The following is a 19,314-nucleotide window of genomic DNA, read 5'->3' as shown; positions in this document are numbered from 1 at the left end:
GTGAGATTTAGATGCAAGGAAGATTAAAATTTAATTAACTTGTGCTGACCTTTCGCTTAATCCGAAGTTAATGTCAATGTTCAATTAATCGGAGGGTAATTAATAGTGGCTCAGGTCGCGCTAACTAATTATTCGATTATTAGGACTTATGAATATTAACTAATAATTATTAACTAATTATTCGATTAAATTATAATTATTAACTAATTATTCGATTATTGAAAATCGAACCAGGTAATAATTCTTTGATTGTGTCGCGCTGACCATTCCGTCATCTTCGTTAATCAAAAGCCGATTGAGAGAACCTTAGCTTTTCTATTATTTCATGTCCATGCTATTACGTATAATTATGCAGAATTATACTGACTTCTAATTAATTAGACCACGTGCGTATGAAGGGTAAAATAAGTCAATAAAGAGTGATTAATTTTTCTTTATAAATTTTTGCTTCTTGTTACCCTACCTTATTTGCATGCTGATTATTTTCAGCCGCGAACGGTTATAATCGGATAACGCTGATTCGTTATTTTTCGGTTCCCACGATAGGTGACATACGCGCGAATTCGAACGAACTTCCGACCCGAGGTAGAGTATCATAACCTGAGCTGCCGACATATTAGAAACAACAAGACGGAAAGAAACTAAATTGTTGGACATCGAGGCCTGGAGTACAGGAGTTCGCGAGTATCCATACGTTTGCCCACACTGCGCAGTCGCCCTGAAAGCAAACCGGAGTACGCTGCGACCTAGTTAAACGGTGTTCTGGTGCCCTAAATAATCCGGGATAAAGAGCCAAACAGGCCTTGTGGCGGAAGAGATTCGAGAGCGCGATTATGACCCCCCAAAATTCCCCGCCACATAATTGTAATCAACGTTAATTCCAAGATATGTTTTTATTTTATCCAAATCTTTCATTGAGAATCTCTGTTGTAATTGTATATTTATTTTATTTTTTTTTTCTATATTTTTTCCGCAAATTAATAAATCATCTACAAACAAAATAATATCAATTTTCTCACCATTTTTGTCTTCAAAAATATAAAAACAATAATCGTTATTAATCCTTTGAAAATTCAGACTTAATATAAATTTATCAAAACACTCTTACCAAGCTCTTGGACTCTCTCACAAACCATATAATGCTTTTTCTAATTTGTATACTATATCTGTTTTATCATTATACCCGTCTTATTGTTTTACATATATTTCAGATTTGATCGCACCATTTAAAAATGCCGTTTCTACATCCATCTGTTTTATCAAATAATTGTTTTGTACACAGAATGCTAATAGTAATTTCAGTGTTTGTAATCTCGTCACCGGTGAATAAATGTCTTCTAAAATTTCTTTTTGTTGAAACCCCTTTACAACTAATCTAGCCCTTTTCAAATTATTAGCCTTATTTGTAGAAACTCATTTTAACTCTATTATCTTTTTATCATTTGGTCTATTTACTAATTTCTAAGTTTTGTTTTTATTTATGCAATCTATTTCTCTTTGCATTGCATTTTTTCATAAATCAAACTCGCAACTACTCAACGCTTCGTCATATGTTCTAGGACTATTCGCACTTACGTAATTTACATAAACATAATAGGTCTCACCTTAAACATATCTATCTAGTTTTCTTGTTTCTCTTTTTGATCTACGAGGTGTCAATACTTCCTTATCACATTCGACAAACTCACATTATCACTACTCAATTTTCTCTCTTTCAAATTTTTGACTAATTACTTTTTTCGGACTAAGTTTTTCAATTTTCTCATTTAATTCATTTTCAAACTTATCTTCTCCATTAAAGCCTACTAAAATTTTTTCTTCCTCAATAATGTCAACATGTCTTGCTACTGTTACTCTACCTTTATATAACACTATATCCCACGTTTTCGTATCCGACTAAAATTCCAAAATCAGATTTTCTATCCCACTTACTATCACTCTTTGATTCAGGTGTACTAATGAAAACTTTACTACTATACAATTTTAAATTCTCAATATTTGACCTTTTTCCAAAAAAATATTTCATAAGGACTTTTGATTTGAATTGTATTTGCTATGGTACGATTTTTCAAATAACATACTGTTAAAATTACCTCGGGCCAATATCGAATATTTAAATTTGCTTCCGCAAGTAAGCATCGTACCGAGTCCATAATAGTTCTGTTATACCGTTCTATTGTGCCATTTAATTCTTGTACATAAGGAGGTTACCTGTCCATAAGAATACCTTTCTTTCTTATCAAATTAAAAATTTCATTATTTGTATATTCTTTTCTATGATCGTACCGTATTATTTTTATTTTTTTTCCTCTGTAATTTTCGACTTTATTTATATAATCTAAAAAAACATGAATAATCTTCGTTTTTGAATTTAATTAAACAATAGAACATTTACCATAGTCGTCTATGAAGGTAATAAAATATATGGATCCATCATAACCTGTGTTTTTATGTGGTCCATTTAAATCTGTGTGATCTAATTTTAATATACCTCCCGCTCTACTTCTATCATTCTTGAAGGATAAATTATGCATTTCGTTATGTAAACAAGTTCCACATTAAATAAATTTTTTCTAAATTTTTCGATAAACCGTCTACTAAGTTGTTTTTACACATTCTATTTAGATACTCAAAATTCACATGACTCAGCATTTTGTGAAATTTGTCTTTATCAGTCATTTTGTTTGAATTGTTTACATAATTGCTTTGTTATAGTATAAAACTTTCTAGGACATATCAACTATTTTCTTTCTTAGCTACACCACTAACTTTTCCATTTCTATTGTAAATAAACGATTGGTTTTGAATTGAAACAATTTTCTAATTATCTGTGATTCTCGCATAACTCAATCAATTTCTATGCATCTCTCTGACAAAAAATACATTTGACACTGTTACCCCATGTTCAATTCCATTCACATATAAATATATCAAAATTTTACCAACTTTTGTCACCTTCTATGGTCTACCATCTCCTACTTTTACAAATACAGGTTTTTCTAATTTATATTGTTCAATAAAAAATAATTTATCATTTACGATGGGATCTGAACAGTCATTATCCAGTATCTAATCTATTTTTTGAAAATCATTCATACACGCATTGTGACAAATTTTTATTTCACTCTCATAATTATATTCATTCTCTCTACTTAATTGTACCTATGCGTAAAATTTTTCGTTTCTTCTTGAACCTGTTTCTTCATTGTAGATGTGTCTTGCGTTCGGTTGATACTATCCTTTACCTCTGGACCCATTACCTCTATTACTGTAGCCTCTTCCTTGGCTATTGTTCCTATGACTGTTGTCATACCCTCGGTCGACATTCTTTGAATAACCTTTAGCTGGATAACTGCCACCGTTCTCATGTTTTTGGAATTTTTGTTGTTGTTTTTGTTGGTAATAATCACCTCCTGGCCATTGTACTCTTTAATTAGCACCTCCTCAAATATGGTTGTGGCATTCTCTTCCGTAATGCCCTTGTTTGTGGCACCTATGATACTCAATATCAAGTTTTTTTTATTTAAACGCACTTGCTTTAACATTATCATTATTAGTTTGATTTTTCAATTTTACAATTTTATTACATTTTTATTTTTAACGTATTCACACGTTTTCTCTCGGTTATCATCTAACACATCAATCATATCACCAAAATTACTGAATGACTCCGGTAGTGTTTTTAATAAGTATTGTAATTTTTCACTTTCTGTTACTGTTGCTCCCGCACTTTTTAATTCATTCGTGAGTTTTTCAAGCTCTAAAAAGAAAGCACTAAAATTTTCAAAATTTTTCATTCTCAATCGATCAAATCTATTTCTAACACAAATTTGTAATGCTGTAGATGATTTTAAGTATGGACTGTCAAACTTTTGCATAATTTTAAATGCACTTTTTTCAATACCCACGAACTCTAATTGTTTATTCGATATACTCGAATATATATAATTCATTGCCCGTATATTCCCTTTATCTCACTCATCTTTCTTTTCACTAGTCAGCATTTCACGTGTTGCATGTATTTTAAAGTCTTTCTATGCTAAAAATAATGAAACTCTTTTCTTTTCATTGAGCAAATCTTTACCGTCAAATACGGGAACCTTGATATCGTCCGGCTCCGTCATTTCATTTGAATCCATAACACGTGTGTTTGAGTACGATATAGTACATTACGATACAAGTGCGGGAAAGTAGATTTTTGTCTCGTGTAGCGTTTACACTCCAGCGAGGCGAGGCACATTGGAGCTATAGAGGCGGGTTGGTTCAAAACCACCTAGATGAAACAATATTTAATGGAATTAAAAATTTCTTGAACGAGATTATTGGTAATTCAATTCGTCAGAGATCTAAGAAGCGTTATTTTTGTAAATCATAAACCTTAAGCCCTGAAACCATGAATTCTAAACCCCAAATCCATAACCCCTTAGCTATATAGTCGAACATATATATGTCCACTTCATATCCGTTCCTAAGCATGGTTCCAGAACATGTTTTAGGCAAAATAAATTTAGGATAATCAGAGTCATCTGTCTGTGCAAATATATTTGACTTTAGAATAATTTTCAGGGTCATTTGAAGGTCAGAGTTTTTTAATAGAAAACCTCTATTTTGACACCGAATTCGAAAAGAGCGAGAAATTTTAAGTCTGAAATTGTACTTTAAAATTTCATTTTTCACAAGTGCTCAGAAGCTGTTGCTTTAAATGAGCTAATCTTACTTTTAGCGCTACCCAGAAACAACGACGTGGACGTAGTAAGGACTGTTTCCTTTGGGGTGCTTGATTAAAGTGAGTCCCCTCGTCTCTCACTGTTTGGGGTGCTTAATTAAAACTAAAAAGGTTCTTCTTGTAATCATAATTTACCATTATTCCAATATTAACATATTTTTTGCAGCCTTATCTATTTTAAGTTTAGTGTTTTTCATTTTGTATCTCAAACTAGAGATGTATGGATTAGATGAAATAGGTAATTTATGGATCAAATCGGTATTAGTGACGATTCTACTATACTTTCTTGTATTGAACTTTCGGTAATGCTTCACGTCCTTGTTTCGAGATTCCTGAGATTCTTCAGACAATAAACCTATTGGAGTTAGTGTAAAATGGTCAATGATTTTATCTCCATGATAAAGTATCTTATGCACAGATGCTGGCAAATAGTACCAATTATATAAATTTATATATAATTGTAAAGTTTCTTTTGCATAAAACTTGAATTTCATGGTGTCAATTTCTATACCACATGCAATAGTTTGTAATATGATTCCAAATCTGACGATTAATTGTTTGTCGACACCTGTTATTTGGGATGCCAAGTCAGGATCACGAAAAAATCTTCTTGCAGTATTACCGTCATTGGAAGATCCTGTCCCTTGTTTTGGGTAATCTATAAGTAAACCTGTTTTATCTTTGAACATTTTTTGGATCCTAGTTTTAGCTAATTTCGTTTGTTCTTTTTCTTCAATCGATTTTGCAGCCCACTTGCAGAAATCTAATCTATATGCTATATGAAGAATACATTCCATAAACCGTATCCATGCATGCAAACTTGATAAGCCATATTTAAAATTATCAAGTATCTCAATTTTTTTTGATAACTCATTCAAATTATTCATTTGTGATGGTGTTGCTTTACATATTACACAAGATGCGGATGAAAGTGTATCTGTTAATGTCTGTACGACTTTTCCATCTATCATAGTTAGATGTAGCGAGTGCTTTACATGAATTTTTATACCAGCAATCTTTAGTGACGTTGGTGATAGAGCGTTGATTTCAGATTTTATTCGAGGTACTTTATCACGAGTGTTCTCTGGTGTTTCTTTGATATATTCGAAACTGATAACTCAGCAATATCTAGTCGAGCCAGATTGTGGATTAGACCAAATTTTTTTTCTTAAATTTGGTATATTTTCTTCTAATGTAAGCGGTACCATAGAGATCATAAAAATACTACTGTCTGATATAATGCCATCAGTAAATTTTTGTTTATATTCACTCTGATCAGAAGCACCATCATATCCCCATTTACAAGTCATTATAAGAGATACTTCAGTTACATTTTTAGATATGAGAGAAATAACAGTAGGTATTTGTAGTAACCGCTTACATGTATGATCTAATAAAGCTTGCAAATCAATGGAAACGTGTTTCTCAGTTATTAATATACTTGAAGGTACAGGATAGCATTCTGCTTTTGCTTCTGCAAGCTTTTTATAAGGTATAAAAATATCTGCATTCTTTTCTTTAGATCGTTTTCGAATCGTATCATACTGCCACCGAGATAACTTTGTATCCTCAATAAGAGCTAATGATTCAGTTTCGGTAAATGTAAGTAAGTTGCATTCTTTATTGTTTAAAAGGCATTCAATAACATGTATTAAATGTTTCTTTCCAGAATCTCTTAAGTTTTTATAAAAAGCCTGTTTTATTTCTTTTTCTGAATAACTTTCAGACAGAAGTAGTATTTTTCTGCGCTTAGTAGATTTAGAACTACCTTCGTAATTATCTAATGATGGTCTGCCACCACTTGGGGCACCCTTTTTAAGATCAATAATAACATTTTCTGATAACCACTGGCAATTTTTATTTCTAAATACATTTTCTTTGTAAAATGCAGAAGATAATTTCATTTTGAAGATGCGCAGAAAACTAAAACTAAGTTTTATTTTCACGCGCGATAACTGTTCTTCGTCCAAGTCAGGATAAATCGTATTAACATAATTGATTAAGCAATCAACATTTTGTTCATTTTTATCGACTTTGAACAATACGTCACATAAGTTTAAGTGGGGTAGAGTAAGAGATTCCATTTTAAATTATTAAGTGTGATGTAAGTGTGATGTAAGAATACTAATAATACTGCAAGTATGCACAAGTCTTTATTTTTTTTAAATACACTAAAATTAAAAAAAATGGGCTCTCGAATGATTGTGATGAATGAATGTGATGTGAATGATTATAGATAATACAATACAAATATGACTTATAAGTATTACTAATGAATATTACTAATATTAAAGGAAATTATTTAGCAAATTTTAACTTATACGTTATATGTGGGTAAATTTTTTATACATCTTATTCTTATTGATAACGACTACTGTTATTCCATTTCATTTACAATTTGAGTTACTTGAATTTGACATATTCAATTGTGCTTGTTCTAATTATAAAAATATTATTTTATCTATAGTTTTTTCTTGTAATATAACTGATTTAGGTTTGTAAATCGATCTACTCGCAATACATTATAATAAGTTGTGTACTATAGAAAGGAAAATAGACAGCCATATATAGTTGTTTTAGATTTTCACCATAAACATAAAACAGTAACTTTCAAACTTTCACCATTATAAGCTTCAATGATGTAGAATAAATTGGGATTACAATTTATTGTATAAGTATTTGAAATTACAAGATTAAGAAATTTAAATTTATAATTGACACAGAGCTTACATATTGAAATCTGTTATTTAAAAAAAAAATGATGAAGTCAGGATAAAAAGACATAATGAAGTGCAATGTGTTAAATGAATTCTACGAGAGAGAGAGGTTTGTGGGTTTGTGGGTTTGGGGTTTGTGGGTTTGAGGTTTGTGGGTTTGGGAGTTTGGGGTTTGGGGTTTGGGGTTTGTAGGTTTGGAGTATTGGGTTTGTGGATTTGGAGTATTGGGTTTGAGGTTTTGGGTTTGTGGGTTTGGAGTATTGGGTTTGTGGGTTTGTGGATTTGTGGGTTTGAGGGTTTGGATTTGTGGGTTTGGGTTTGTGGGTTTGGTGTTTGTGGGTTTGGGGGTTTGGGGTTTTGGGTTTGTGGGTTTGGTGTTTGTGGGTTTGGCGTTTTGGGTTTGTGAGTTTGGAGAATGGGTTTCGTAGCTCTCTTCCATATAGTAGCCGAATTTTATCCAAATACTTCCGAGCATGGCTGTGGCTACCGAACAAAGTAACGGTAGCAACCAACGGGGACTTCGTCTGGAGATAAGTGTCTACGCCCGAGGTTAGGTATCGGCGGGAGGATTGCCGCGGTGAAGACGCTCGTGATTGCCGATGTGGGCAATCTCTTAGAAAATTTCAATGCGTTGCTAAAGTGTGCGCCATTGCGTGGCGCAGCGGCAACTTTCTCGCAGCTCGCGCATTTGCGCACATATACGAGGCGAACCTACAACCGTGCCCGGCGTAGCCCTCATAAAATCATACCCCGTTTCAGTAGTTTTACCCCGCTTTACGCAAGGTTGCTGTGCTTTCAGATTTTTGATTTCCATATTTGCAACCGTATTCAATACGAGGTCTGTCCGGAAAGTATCGGGCCTACGTTTATATCTTCGCTCCATAGTGTTCGAGCGACCTCTACCGGACAGAAACGTCAACAGTAAAGCCTCAGGAATCTATTGGTTACTTATTGACACCTGCCGGACGTATAGTTCATGCGCAGCGTGTCTTTGTTTACAGTGCGTTTTTGAAATGATGCAAAAGGCCTTTGAAAGCGAATGTATGAGCAATACTCGAATAAAAGAGTGGTATAAACGGTTCAAGGATGGTCACACTTATGTCGATAGTGATTCTCGTTCCGGCCGACCATCGACGACAAAAATCGCAGATAATATTGAGCGGGTGCCACTTGCAATCAAACAAGATCGTCGTATGACTGTGCGACAACTAGAAGAAGACCTTGGGATACCAAAAACTATCATTTCAGAAATTACAACCGAAAATTTAGGAATGAAACGCGTGTGTGCGAAATTCATCCCAAAATTGCTCACAGCAGAGCAGAAGAACATTCGCTTAGAAATCGCTCTGGACAATCTGGAAATGGTCAATAATGATGATAATGTGCTTAGAAAAGTTATTACAGGTGATGAATCATGGGTTTATGGTTATGATCCTGAAACAAAACAACAATCTTCACAGTGGAAGCATTCTGAATCACCAAGACCAAAAAAGCACGTCAAAGTCGGAGCAATGTTAAGTCAATGTTGATTGTTTTTTTTTCGATTGTGAAGGTGTTTTACATCACGAATATGCACCAACAAGTCAGACAATCAATAAAGAATACTACGTTCAAATTTAAAACGTTTGCGTGATACAGTATGAAGAAAACGGCCGCACTTTTGGGAAAGTGTGACTGGATTCTCCATCACGATAATGCGCTAGCGCATTCATACAATCTTGTGCAGCAGTTTTTGAGCAAACACAATATCGCATTGCTTCGACAACCTCCATACAGTCCCGACATAGGCCCCTGGTGACTTACCCACGTGTTATTCAATCAAGTGGGGATTACTTTGAAGGATGCCACCCACCAGATGATAAAGAATAAGGCTAGCACGAAAATATAAAGGTAGGCCCGATACTTTCCGGACAGACCTCGTATAGTAGTTGCTACAATCTTTATTTATTCGAGCTTTGAATTTTCATGTCGTTGATACTAATGATTGTGATCGAAATATCACATTTGTTTATGTTCAACGCAATATTTTTTGATGAATTGTTTTATTTCAAGATCAATATTAAAAATATCGTTTTTCTTCAAAATCAGCTATCTACAATATTTTTTATTGAAAATGCAAACTTGGTATATTGTAAATAATTTGTACTTACCTTCGCTCATCTTAAATAAATAAATGTGCAATCAGTCTATGTATAGTCGTTAAATTAAGTCACTGCCTCTATAAGTTAAAGGCGCAATTTTTATGGATTCTGTATAATAATTGTATAATAATAACATTTGTGTTATATGTTCTTTAGAAAGTAGCTTTCACATTAACCTTTGTATTTGTTTTTATCTGAATTAAATGACTGAGTCCCATCAATTGTGGGGAAACCAACGCCACCTCAATCATATCATACGATTCACAATCATATATCGCATCACTGCATGTATATGCGACGACGGGTGGTGACACGCGTGGTTGCCATGTGACAGACACCTACATATGTTACACATGTGCTATCGCCTATTTCTTAGCATTGGCGCATTCTTCAAAGTTCATTGTCCAAGTAGATATCCTACAGAAAACAAAACACTATCATTTTACAGCTTTGTGTTGTCTTCTAAGGTACTAAGGTACTGACTAAATATTTGTTCTCATAGAAATTTATTGTATAAACATGGATGGAATAATGTTTAATATTAAACAGAAATTTTGAAATTATGAAGATTTTGACAATCAACTTGCGAAATATTAACAATCAACAGGTTACAGAATGGTAGCTATCGACAGTAAAAAAAATAAAGAAGGTTTCGAATTTTTGTACAAAGTCCTCAAATGGACCAAGTCTGGTACTGCGAACAGCGAGAGTAAAGGTTACAGACATTAAAGAGTAATAAATTAAAAGATAATATTTATTTTTTGCCTATGGGTAAACATTTACATATTTTGGCAACGTAATTTTTCAATTTGTTTTACATCATCTAGATCTCAAAAAGTGAACTGCCCTTTTATTATATGCATCAAAATAACAAAAGATAAAAAATCTTTAGTGATCAGCCAATTATATTTATTGTACAATCATATTGCAGATGTGAGTATTATATTGTATCTCTTTTGGTGCATTAAATACGTTATATTTATACTGTTATATCTGTTTATTTTCAGTATGATGTATTAAACACTACTGATGGTAATAACAAATCTTTGATGTAAATGTACAATTTACTGAAAGCAATAAATCATTGGCTATATGTTCAGAAAACAATAACTCTTATGAGATAAAAATGTTCATTAAGATATATAAAATGTTTAAATATAGTATTCTCTGCTACAAATTATTAGCCAAACTTGTTAAATAAATTAATTTTATAGTAAAATTGCACAGTATACGAGGTGTGTTCAAAAATTAAGGTGACTTTTCAAATTTCACGGGGAACGTACTTTCGATTATCGATTTTTTTGTTTTGTTATGTTGGTAAACTTTTCCCGAACATCTGTACCAAGTTTCAAGTGAATAGCATTTTTTGTTTGGTTGTGAGAGCCGTAAAGGTTATAAGTGTTTTGCATGCTCGGCGATTTCTTGCTATCGAAAAATATGGATCAAAGGATTTGCATCAAATTTTGTGTAAAAAATAAAATAAAGTGCTCCGAAACACTTGAAATATTGACGGTGGCATACGGTGAAACTGTTCTGAGTAAAAAAAAGTGTTTACAAGTGGTACAAACTCTTACAAGATGGCCGGGAAGATGCCAATGACGAGCCTCGCTCTGGACGCCCAAGCACGTCAACAACTGATGAAAACGTTCAAGCAGTGAAGAAAATTGTTCTGGAAAATCGTCGATTCACTATCAGAGAAGTTGCTGAGGATGTTGGTATATCGCTTGGCTCGTGCCATGAAATTTTTTCTAACGTTTTGGGCATGAGACGTGTGTCAGCGAAGTTTGTTCCGAAATTGCTAAATTTTGACCAAAAGAACCGTCGCATGAGCATTGCTCTAGAACTGTTGAATGACGTCAACGACGACCCAGAATACTCAAAAACGTCATAACTGGTGATGAATCATGGGTATATGGTTATGATATCGAAACCAAAGTCCAATCGTCCCAATGGAAGAGCCCAGATGAGCCAAGACCGAAAAAAGCACGCCAAGTTCGATCAAATGTCAAAATTTTGCACACTGTTTTCTTCGATTACCATGGCGTGGTGCATCAGGCGTTCTTACCATTTGGACGTACAGTCAATAAACAGTATTATCTTGAAGTTATGCGCCGTTTGCGAGAAGCAATACCAAGAAAACGCCCAAAATTGTGGAAAAACAATTCATGGCTTTTGCATTACGATAATGCCCCTGCTCACTCATCTTTGCTTGTGAGAGATTTTTTGGCCAAAAACAAAACCACAATCGTGCCTCAGCCACCATATTCACCGGATTTGGCCCCATGTGACTTTTTCTTGTTCCCAAAACTAAAGAGTCCTATGAAAGGACGGAGATTGGCAACGATTGAAGAGATAAAGACTGCATCGCTGGAAGAGCTCAAGGCTATACCGAAAAGTGCATATGAGAAGTGCTTTGAGGATTGGAAAAACCGTTGGCATAAGTGTATTATATCTGAGGGGGTTTACTTTGAAGGAGACAACATAAATATTGATAAATAAATAAATATTTTTTCTTAAAAATACAACGTCACCTTACTTTTTGAACACACCTCGTATAATTTGTTTTTATACTGGGACATTGAAAGTAATATAATCTATTTTATAGGTCTTCATTTGTAACGCTTTGTATTTTGTGGAAATAGACAAAATATCCACAAAAGAAAATGTAACTGACACTGAGAACGGATATTTAAGCATAAAAGACGGTTATAATGGTACAGATAATCAATATGAAAATATAAATTTAATTAACGTTCCCAAAAATAATGATAAATAAGATATTAAGGTCATTGGTGGAAAAAATGATAATGACAACAGAGAAGAGAATCTAAATGAAGTTGATAACAATGACAAGAAAATAGATACAGTCGAACCTACGGCACTGCACGCTTTCGGGAGTAGCCGACCCAAGGCACTGCACGCTGGCGGTAGCCAATCACAGCGCTGAGCCAGGTACGGGCATATGTAGCACTAAAAGAGCCCCAAAAAAATTTTCGCGCAATTGTTCGTAGTTGTTTAATTAAGCAGGATAATTTTTTTATTTAATAGAACAATATTGGATTTTGTCGGCATTAAAATAATTCAATTAAAATTACTTTTTTTAGTTTTAATAAAAAATTTGAAAAGTTGAATGAATAAAACCATTTTAAATACAAAAATATAGGAGTTAAAGCTCGGTAAAGAGGGCCCCCCCGGTGAGTGGGCTACTAGTGACGGTACTGCGCAGCGTGCAGTTTCTAGGGTATAGAGGCGCGCAGTGATTCGGGCAATGCAGTGCCGAAGGGTGCAGTGCCGTAGGTTCGACTGTAGAATATGTTTAGTATCAAAAAATAATGATGAAACAAAAGATAAAGTCGTGGAAAGAACAAAAAAGATAATATAGAAATAAAATAAAACATGATAAAAAGATCAAAGAAATAGAACATAATAATGAAAATACCAACATTTGTACTGAGAGTACAGTAATTGAAAAAACTAGAGGACTACTTAAGGGACCAGCTGAAACAGCAATTGGATTGCTATTAAAAAAAGATGTCAGTTGCATATGAAGACTTACTTGATAAAGGAAAATTACGAAAAAACTTATCATGGTTACAGTTGCCATACATTGTTGAACTACTTTTGAGGAGTGAAGCTAAAGTTCCATATTCCACTGATTTAATAGATAAGTTAAAAAATCTGACAAGTGATTCATTTTTATCAGAAAAGATTAACTTTGATAAATTGGTAGAATACTTTTAACCGTAAGCATTCCGATTTAAAAAAATTGCAATTATCAAGTTGAGAAATGAGCAAAAATATACGTGTAAGAAATGCAGCATATTAATTATGGAAAATCAAACAAGTATTGCTTGTAATAGTTGTCTAATTTGGTATCACGTTGATTGTGTGCAAGTAAGATTAAGTAAAAAATTATTGTCTTCAAAGTGGTTCTGTAATTTCTGCACAGAATAAAACATCTACCATTACATAAATATATTTATAAATAATGTAGTACTTACAATATTTAAAAAGAAAAGAATTTCCTGTAATAAGTACTCTTTCACTTATAAATAACCTTATACTTTTTCATGTATAAAGATGGTAACCTTTTACCTTGGTCAGTGCCATAAAATATCTACAAAGATTGTTGTAATTTTTCACAAAATTATTTTATTACCATTTGACAGTATCTGAAAGATGTCCGATTATAATATATAATAAAATTATTTTCATTAAATAAGTTGAATGAAAAGTACCTTTATACAGAAATATTCCTCTTGTTGAAGACTGACTGTCGTTGCAATTTTATTATTATACAACGAGATGTTACAATAATGCCATGTAACAGCATTACGTATAACACTGATAGTATAAACATTTCCTTAGACCGAAATTTCTTGCAAAACTAATCAAATCTAAGTGTAATGGAATTCCATTACTCTTAGATTAATTAGTTGCTTAACTAATTAGTTGCTTAAGTATGATCCTGTTAAAACTAAATAGCATGCGTACCAAAAATTTGACAGCTAATCGATGATTTATATCCGGGTTTCTGGAGGATCTGTGATTAAGGTCTGAACTCTTAACAGCAACAATAACTTTTCCTTGTAAATATAGAAAGTATACAACTTACCGAAACTGAACTGCAATATCAAATATATCTTAAGAATTAAGGGGTATCCTGTTTTGTAACGTTAAAAAAATCGATGTTTTTTTATTGCTTAAATCTATTCCTTATATGTATAAGAATATACGTATATCCTAAGTTATAGTCAGATTCTCAATATTTCCGAAGATATAACATTAAACGCAGCGGGGCATCGAGCAAGTGCCAGTGCTCAGTTAGACCGAAACGTGCGTGCTCCTCCCCTCGTCTCTAAACTCGAAACTATATACCTGAAAAAGTTCAGCAGCTATTCGAAATAATATTTTGCTTTCCCAGAAGCATCTTTTGAACCTTGGTATATGTCATATCGGTATATAATCTGTGTGTACGTGTTTTCTACAGAGCTGTTTGTGGCGTAACGGTTGGTTTTGCTCTGACTACTGACGAGTGCGCTTCAATATAGTCATGTCAAGTTATCCGAAAAGTGACAAATCGAGTAGAAATCGTGCTGCAAAACCACGGAAACGAAAATTCTATGGTAATCAATTCACAACAGAATCAGACGATACAGAGTGCAACATAAGTAGTACTAAGAGAAAATTAGCCACCGCTAGCACCGAAAACATCATTGTGCATCCAACTCACTGCTATCGAATAATCGAGTCTGTCACATTATTTTTTGCAATTTCTGATATCGTAATTTGCAGATCTTGCAAACAAAATATAAAATTTTCAGAGAGCGGACATCGAGGCTTAGGTTTCAAAATTGTATTATCGTGGATGTGTAGTCATCGAGAAATAAATTCAGGACCGTTTATAAGCACTGGATTCGAAATAAATAGACGAATTGTTTTTGTTATGAGGCTTTTCGCTCTTAGAGGAGAAGGTATCAATGTATTTTGTGGACTTATAGATATGTGTCAAGGTTTAGCAAAATTAACATATGATCAAATTGTGCAGCATTTATATACAGTGTCAAAATCAATGTTCAAAAGTGTTTGTGAAAAAGCTGTCAAAGAAGAGAAAGAAAAAAATATAGAACATGATAAATCTGCTGATTGTTTGAAAGTTTCTGGCGATGGATCCTGGAAAATTTTGGAGTAAAGTGTACGAATTACATCGGCGACAGTGATTCGAAAACTTTCAATGGTATGGTAAAAATGAATCCATATGGTGATGATTGCCCTGTATCAAAAAATGAGTGTGGGACACGTACAAAAGCGCATGGGTACTCGACTCCGAAATAAAAGGAAGGAAGAGAAGCTTGAAGAAAAAAAGCATCTAACAGAGAGTCTCATAAAAAAGTTGACAATATATTATGGTTTGGCAATTTGAAGGAATATACATTCTGTCCAAGATATGAAAAAAGCTGTGATGGCAACGTTAGATCATTATTGTTCAAATGATAAATCTCCTCATCACGAGAATTGTCTGACAGGAACTAACAGCTGGTATGAATGGCATAAAGTCGAAGCTACGAATCGTCTTGCATCTTTCAAACATTCTGCTCGATTGATTGACGAAAAAGTGGAGGAATATGTTTGTCCAATCTAGGAAGAACTTTCGAATGACAATCTCATGACGCGATGCTTAGGTGGATACACGCAAAATTCGAAAGAATCGTTCTACTCCACTGATTGGCGCATAACTACGAAACATCTCAATTCTAGTCAAAAAATCGTAGAAATTGCTGCGTACATGGCTGCAGGAATTTTTAATGAGGGATATTCATCAGTTCTGTATACCATGCAATTACTCCATTTGAAAATTGGCCAGCAATGTAAGATGTTTGCGGATAATGTCGACATACAACGGATTGAACGAGAAAGACGACATTCGACTCTTTTCACTAAGAAAGCTCGTACGGACCGTAGACTTGAACAACTTCAACGAAATGAGTTCCATGAGGAATCTGAAGGTCTATCGTATGGCACAGGAATAGCTGATTAGCGAATTATTGCCGTAAGTAGTCGAAAATTAATATTTTTCTAGTTCATAAACTTTAAAGCGCTTTTCCTCGAGTTTACGTTTTTCTACTTTTTCTAAACTGGCGGGCGTGTTTGCAAAAAATATAAATAAGCTATCGTAACGATACGAAGTTTTTTAGCTTCAGTTTTATCTACTCTTCTATATGAACCAAAAAGATTTTTAAAAATAAGTTTCTAAAAGACTTTTTCAGCATATTGAAGAGATTCTTTTTTCTCTGAAAAAGCACTTTTTGCTTCAAATTTGGAAAAAATTTTAAATTTCACAATTTCTTCGGATTTTTCTTGGTTGAAATAGAAAATACATGTATGAAAATGAAATATTTTTTTGGCTTTCTGTTTCAGATCAAAATTGAGAGCTCTATCACTCCCGACAATAGGAGACTCGGATTATGGATTGCCCAACAAATTTATCTAATAATCGGCTGCATTTTGATATTTTTCTTTAAAAAAATTTTTTTATAATGTTCAATTATATAATAAAATATTCCTAAAATTTTGCTGGAGTTGATTATTTTTTTCTATCTTAAAACAATTTCCTAAAAAAATGATTTTTTCAGGCCTTCTAAGGCAGGAAACCCCCTTAATGAATTTGTCCTATAAATTTGCAATATTTATTCTATAATTTTTTCACGCCTTTCTCTTTTTGTGGCTTAAAGGCTTTTTTCACGTTGAACAACTATTATATTAGCAAATTTTCAAAAAAATTTTCTATGCAAATATACAAGTTGCAGATTCATGTTAACCTGTAAATAAAATATAGAATTCACAATGCAACGAGTTTTTCATTTTGACTTGAATGAAATTGAATAAATTTTAATAACTTATTCAATAAGATGGTAGCATAATTCTTTTCACTGATAACTCTACTGAAAATTACGTTCAAAATAGTATTTCTATTCAATTTGTATAGGCCAAGTATACATTTGCATTCATTAAAAAAATATAACCAATCTGTACTAGCAGTACTCTTGTAAACCATAGAGCATGGACTCATGGAACGAGTCACTGAAACGACACAGTGACATTTTCTCTATGTAGATAACTCTCTCTTTTTCACTTCTCGGATGAAATTAGCTCGCGGTCGTTAGCGCAAGAGCACATCTTTTTTAATAAAAATGAGATAAATTATTAGTAACGAAAATTAATATCCTTGTTTGATGAAAGAGTCGTTTGTAATTTTTTTGTAAATCAAAATTTTGAAAGTTAAGTTTTTAAACGCTGAATTTTCAATCAGTCCAGTCTGGTTAGCTTAAAATATTCATTCAACAATAATATAGAGAATGATAATCCATCATCTCCACATGATTTTAAGCTGTACTACGAGGTGTGTTTAAAAAGTAAGGTGAATTTTTATTTTTAGGAAAAAAATGTATTTATTCATCAATATTTATATTGTCCCCTTCAACGTAATCCCCCTCAGATATAATATACTTGTACCAACGTTTTTTCCAAGCCTCGAAGTACTTCTGGTAAGCACTTTCTGGTACAGCCTTGAATTCTTCCAGCGATTTTGTGGTACCTCACATGAACTTTATTGAAAAAGTGCAATCAAGAGTAGATATTACTACAAAGAAAGACGAATTGATCTTGAAATTAACCTCCAAGGTCAGGTGAAAGATCAACAATAAAGGCTAGAAAAAAAATTGATCTTCATACGATCTTGGAATTTTAATAGACCCTACATATAATACGATATTTGAACGTAAAATTTTCCGTTCTTTCTGAATTTGCGGTTAAAAATTAAATATTATATTGGAAAAAACAAAGTTGACTTTGAGATAACCTTGAACATGATCTGCAAGGTCAATATGCCACTCGGCATTGGAAAGCTTTATTTTTTTTAATGAATTTCAAGTATTTTTAACAATTTTTTAAGTTACAAGAAAAGTGGGCAGAGGGGAGGTAACGTTCAGAATGAATGCCCCATATACGAAGTCTGTTTAAAAAGTATCGCGAATTTGGTATGTTTTGTAACGGGGTAAAACCGTTTAATTATTTTAATCGCGCAATTATACTAAAAGGACGCGCGTAATTATGTATGCTCAATACATAAATCGGAGAGCATGTAGAAACGTGCGTCAGTCAACCAGTAAGTCCTCTAATCTAGGAAAAGTGAGTGGAAGCTATATGAAATGAGCGAGTCGAAAAATACTTGTTAATAACACGGACGGAGCCTTTTATTACCATTCAAACACTACGTAAAGTCGGCCCGCGCGTTTGTTTACATTGGCGCTCGCTCATCGACAACACGTTTTGCCGGGACGCTCGCTGCTCTTTGTTATTAGAGTCGTCGCATGCACACTTCGAATGTCGGAAATTAATAATTAATCATGCAACCGCGATCGCGAAATTAAGCTGGCCAGCTTACCTTATTATTGCAGACGATCGAAGGAAACTCAGAGAAATCGCACAGAGCGGAACAGTTTTATTGTTTATTTCGCGGGTCGCGAGTTCGCGCACGTTATGGTTTCGCCCTCGATGGCGAAACCTCACACACACACACACTCTCGTCCTGGCCTCGAACTGATAGCTGCTTGGCACCTTGGCGGCTATAATCACGGATAACTGGCTGTTGCTGCTTTAACGTGTTGATGTTGACGACACGTGGATCGGCGATAGCGATAGCGAAAGCGGGCGGACTCAACGATAGTCGAAGCTTCACTAGTTCGGTTTCAATCGCGCGCGTTCCGTCTGTGCGCGTGCCGAATTCCTTCGTTACGAATTTCGTCCCCCCGGCAGGTGCTGTCCTCACAGGCAACAATTAAGTTATATTATCAGCGCTAACTTGACGTTTACCGTCACAGTTTTCAAAAATTATTTATTTATTCATGAATATCTATTTTATCTCCTTCAAAGTAATCCCCCTTTGATATATGCACTTGTGCCAATGTTTTTTCCAATCCTCAAAGCACTTAAAAAAATCATTTTTTGTGATCTTGTTCAGCTCCTCCTTCCATGCCATTTTTATCTCCTCAAGGTGTAGCGTCGTCCTTTCATGGGCCTCTTCAGATTTGGGAACAGGAAAAAGTTACAAGGGGCTAGATCTGAGGAATACGGTGGCTGCGGCGCCATTACTGTGTTGTTTTTGGCCAAATATTCGCGCACATGCAACGATGTGTGAGCAGGGGCGTTATAATGGTGCAAAAGCCTGTTT

The 19,314-nt window shown here is 33.9% G+C and overlaps 1 protein-coding gene and 1 pseudogene across 2 annotated transcripts in view; both read left to right on the top strand.

The window, feature by feature from the left end:
• The window catches only part of LOC131675251 (target of rapamycin complex subunit lst8), a 383,875-nt gene that overhangs the window by 118,573 nt on the left and 245,988 nt on the right, over nucleotides 1-19,314 (top strand). The gene's annotated exons all lie outside the window — the stretch shown is intronic.
• Nucleotides 15,532-16,122, top strand: LOC131675252 (uncharacterized; annotated as a pseudogene).

The sequence above is a fragment of the Phymastichus coffea genome, unplaced genomic scaffold, assembly GCF_024137745.1.
Source record: "Phymastichus coffea isolate CEN01 unplaced genomic scaffold, Cenicafe_Pcof_1.1 PCOF00018, whole genome shotgun sequence".
NCBI classification, from domain to species: domain Eukaryota; kingdom Metazoa; phylum Arthropoda; class Insecta; order Hymenoptera; family Eulophidae; genus Phymastichus; species Phymastichus coffea.
The sequence above is the reverse complement of the archived record's forward strand: the minus strand, read 5'-3'. Positions and strand labels throughout refer to the sequence as shown.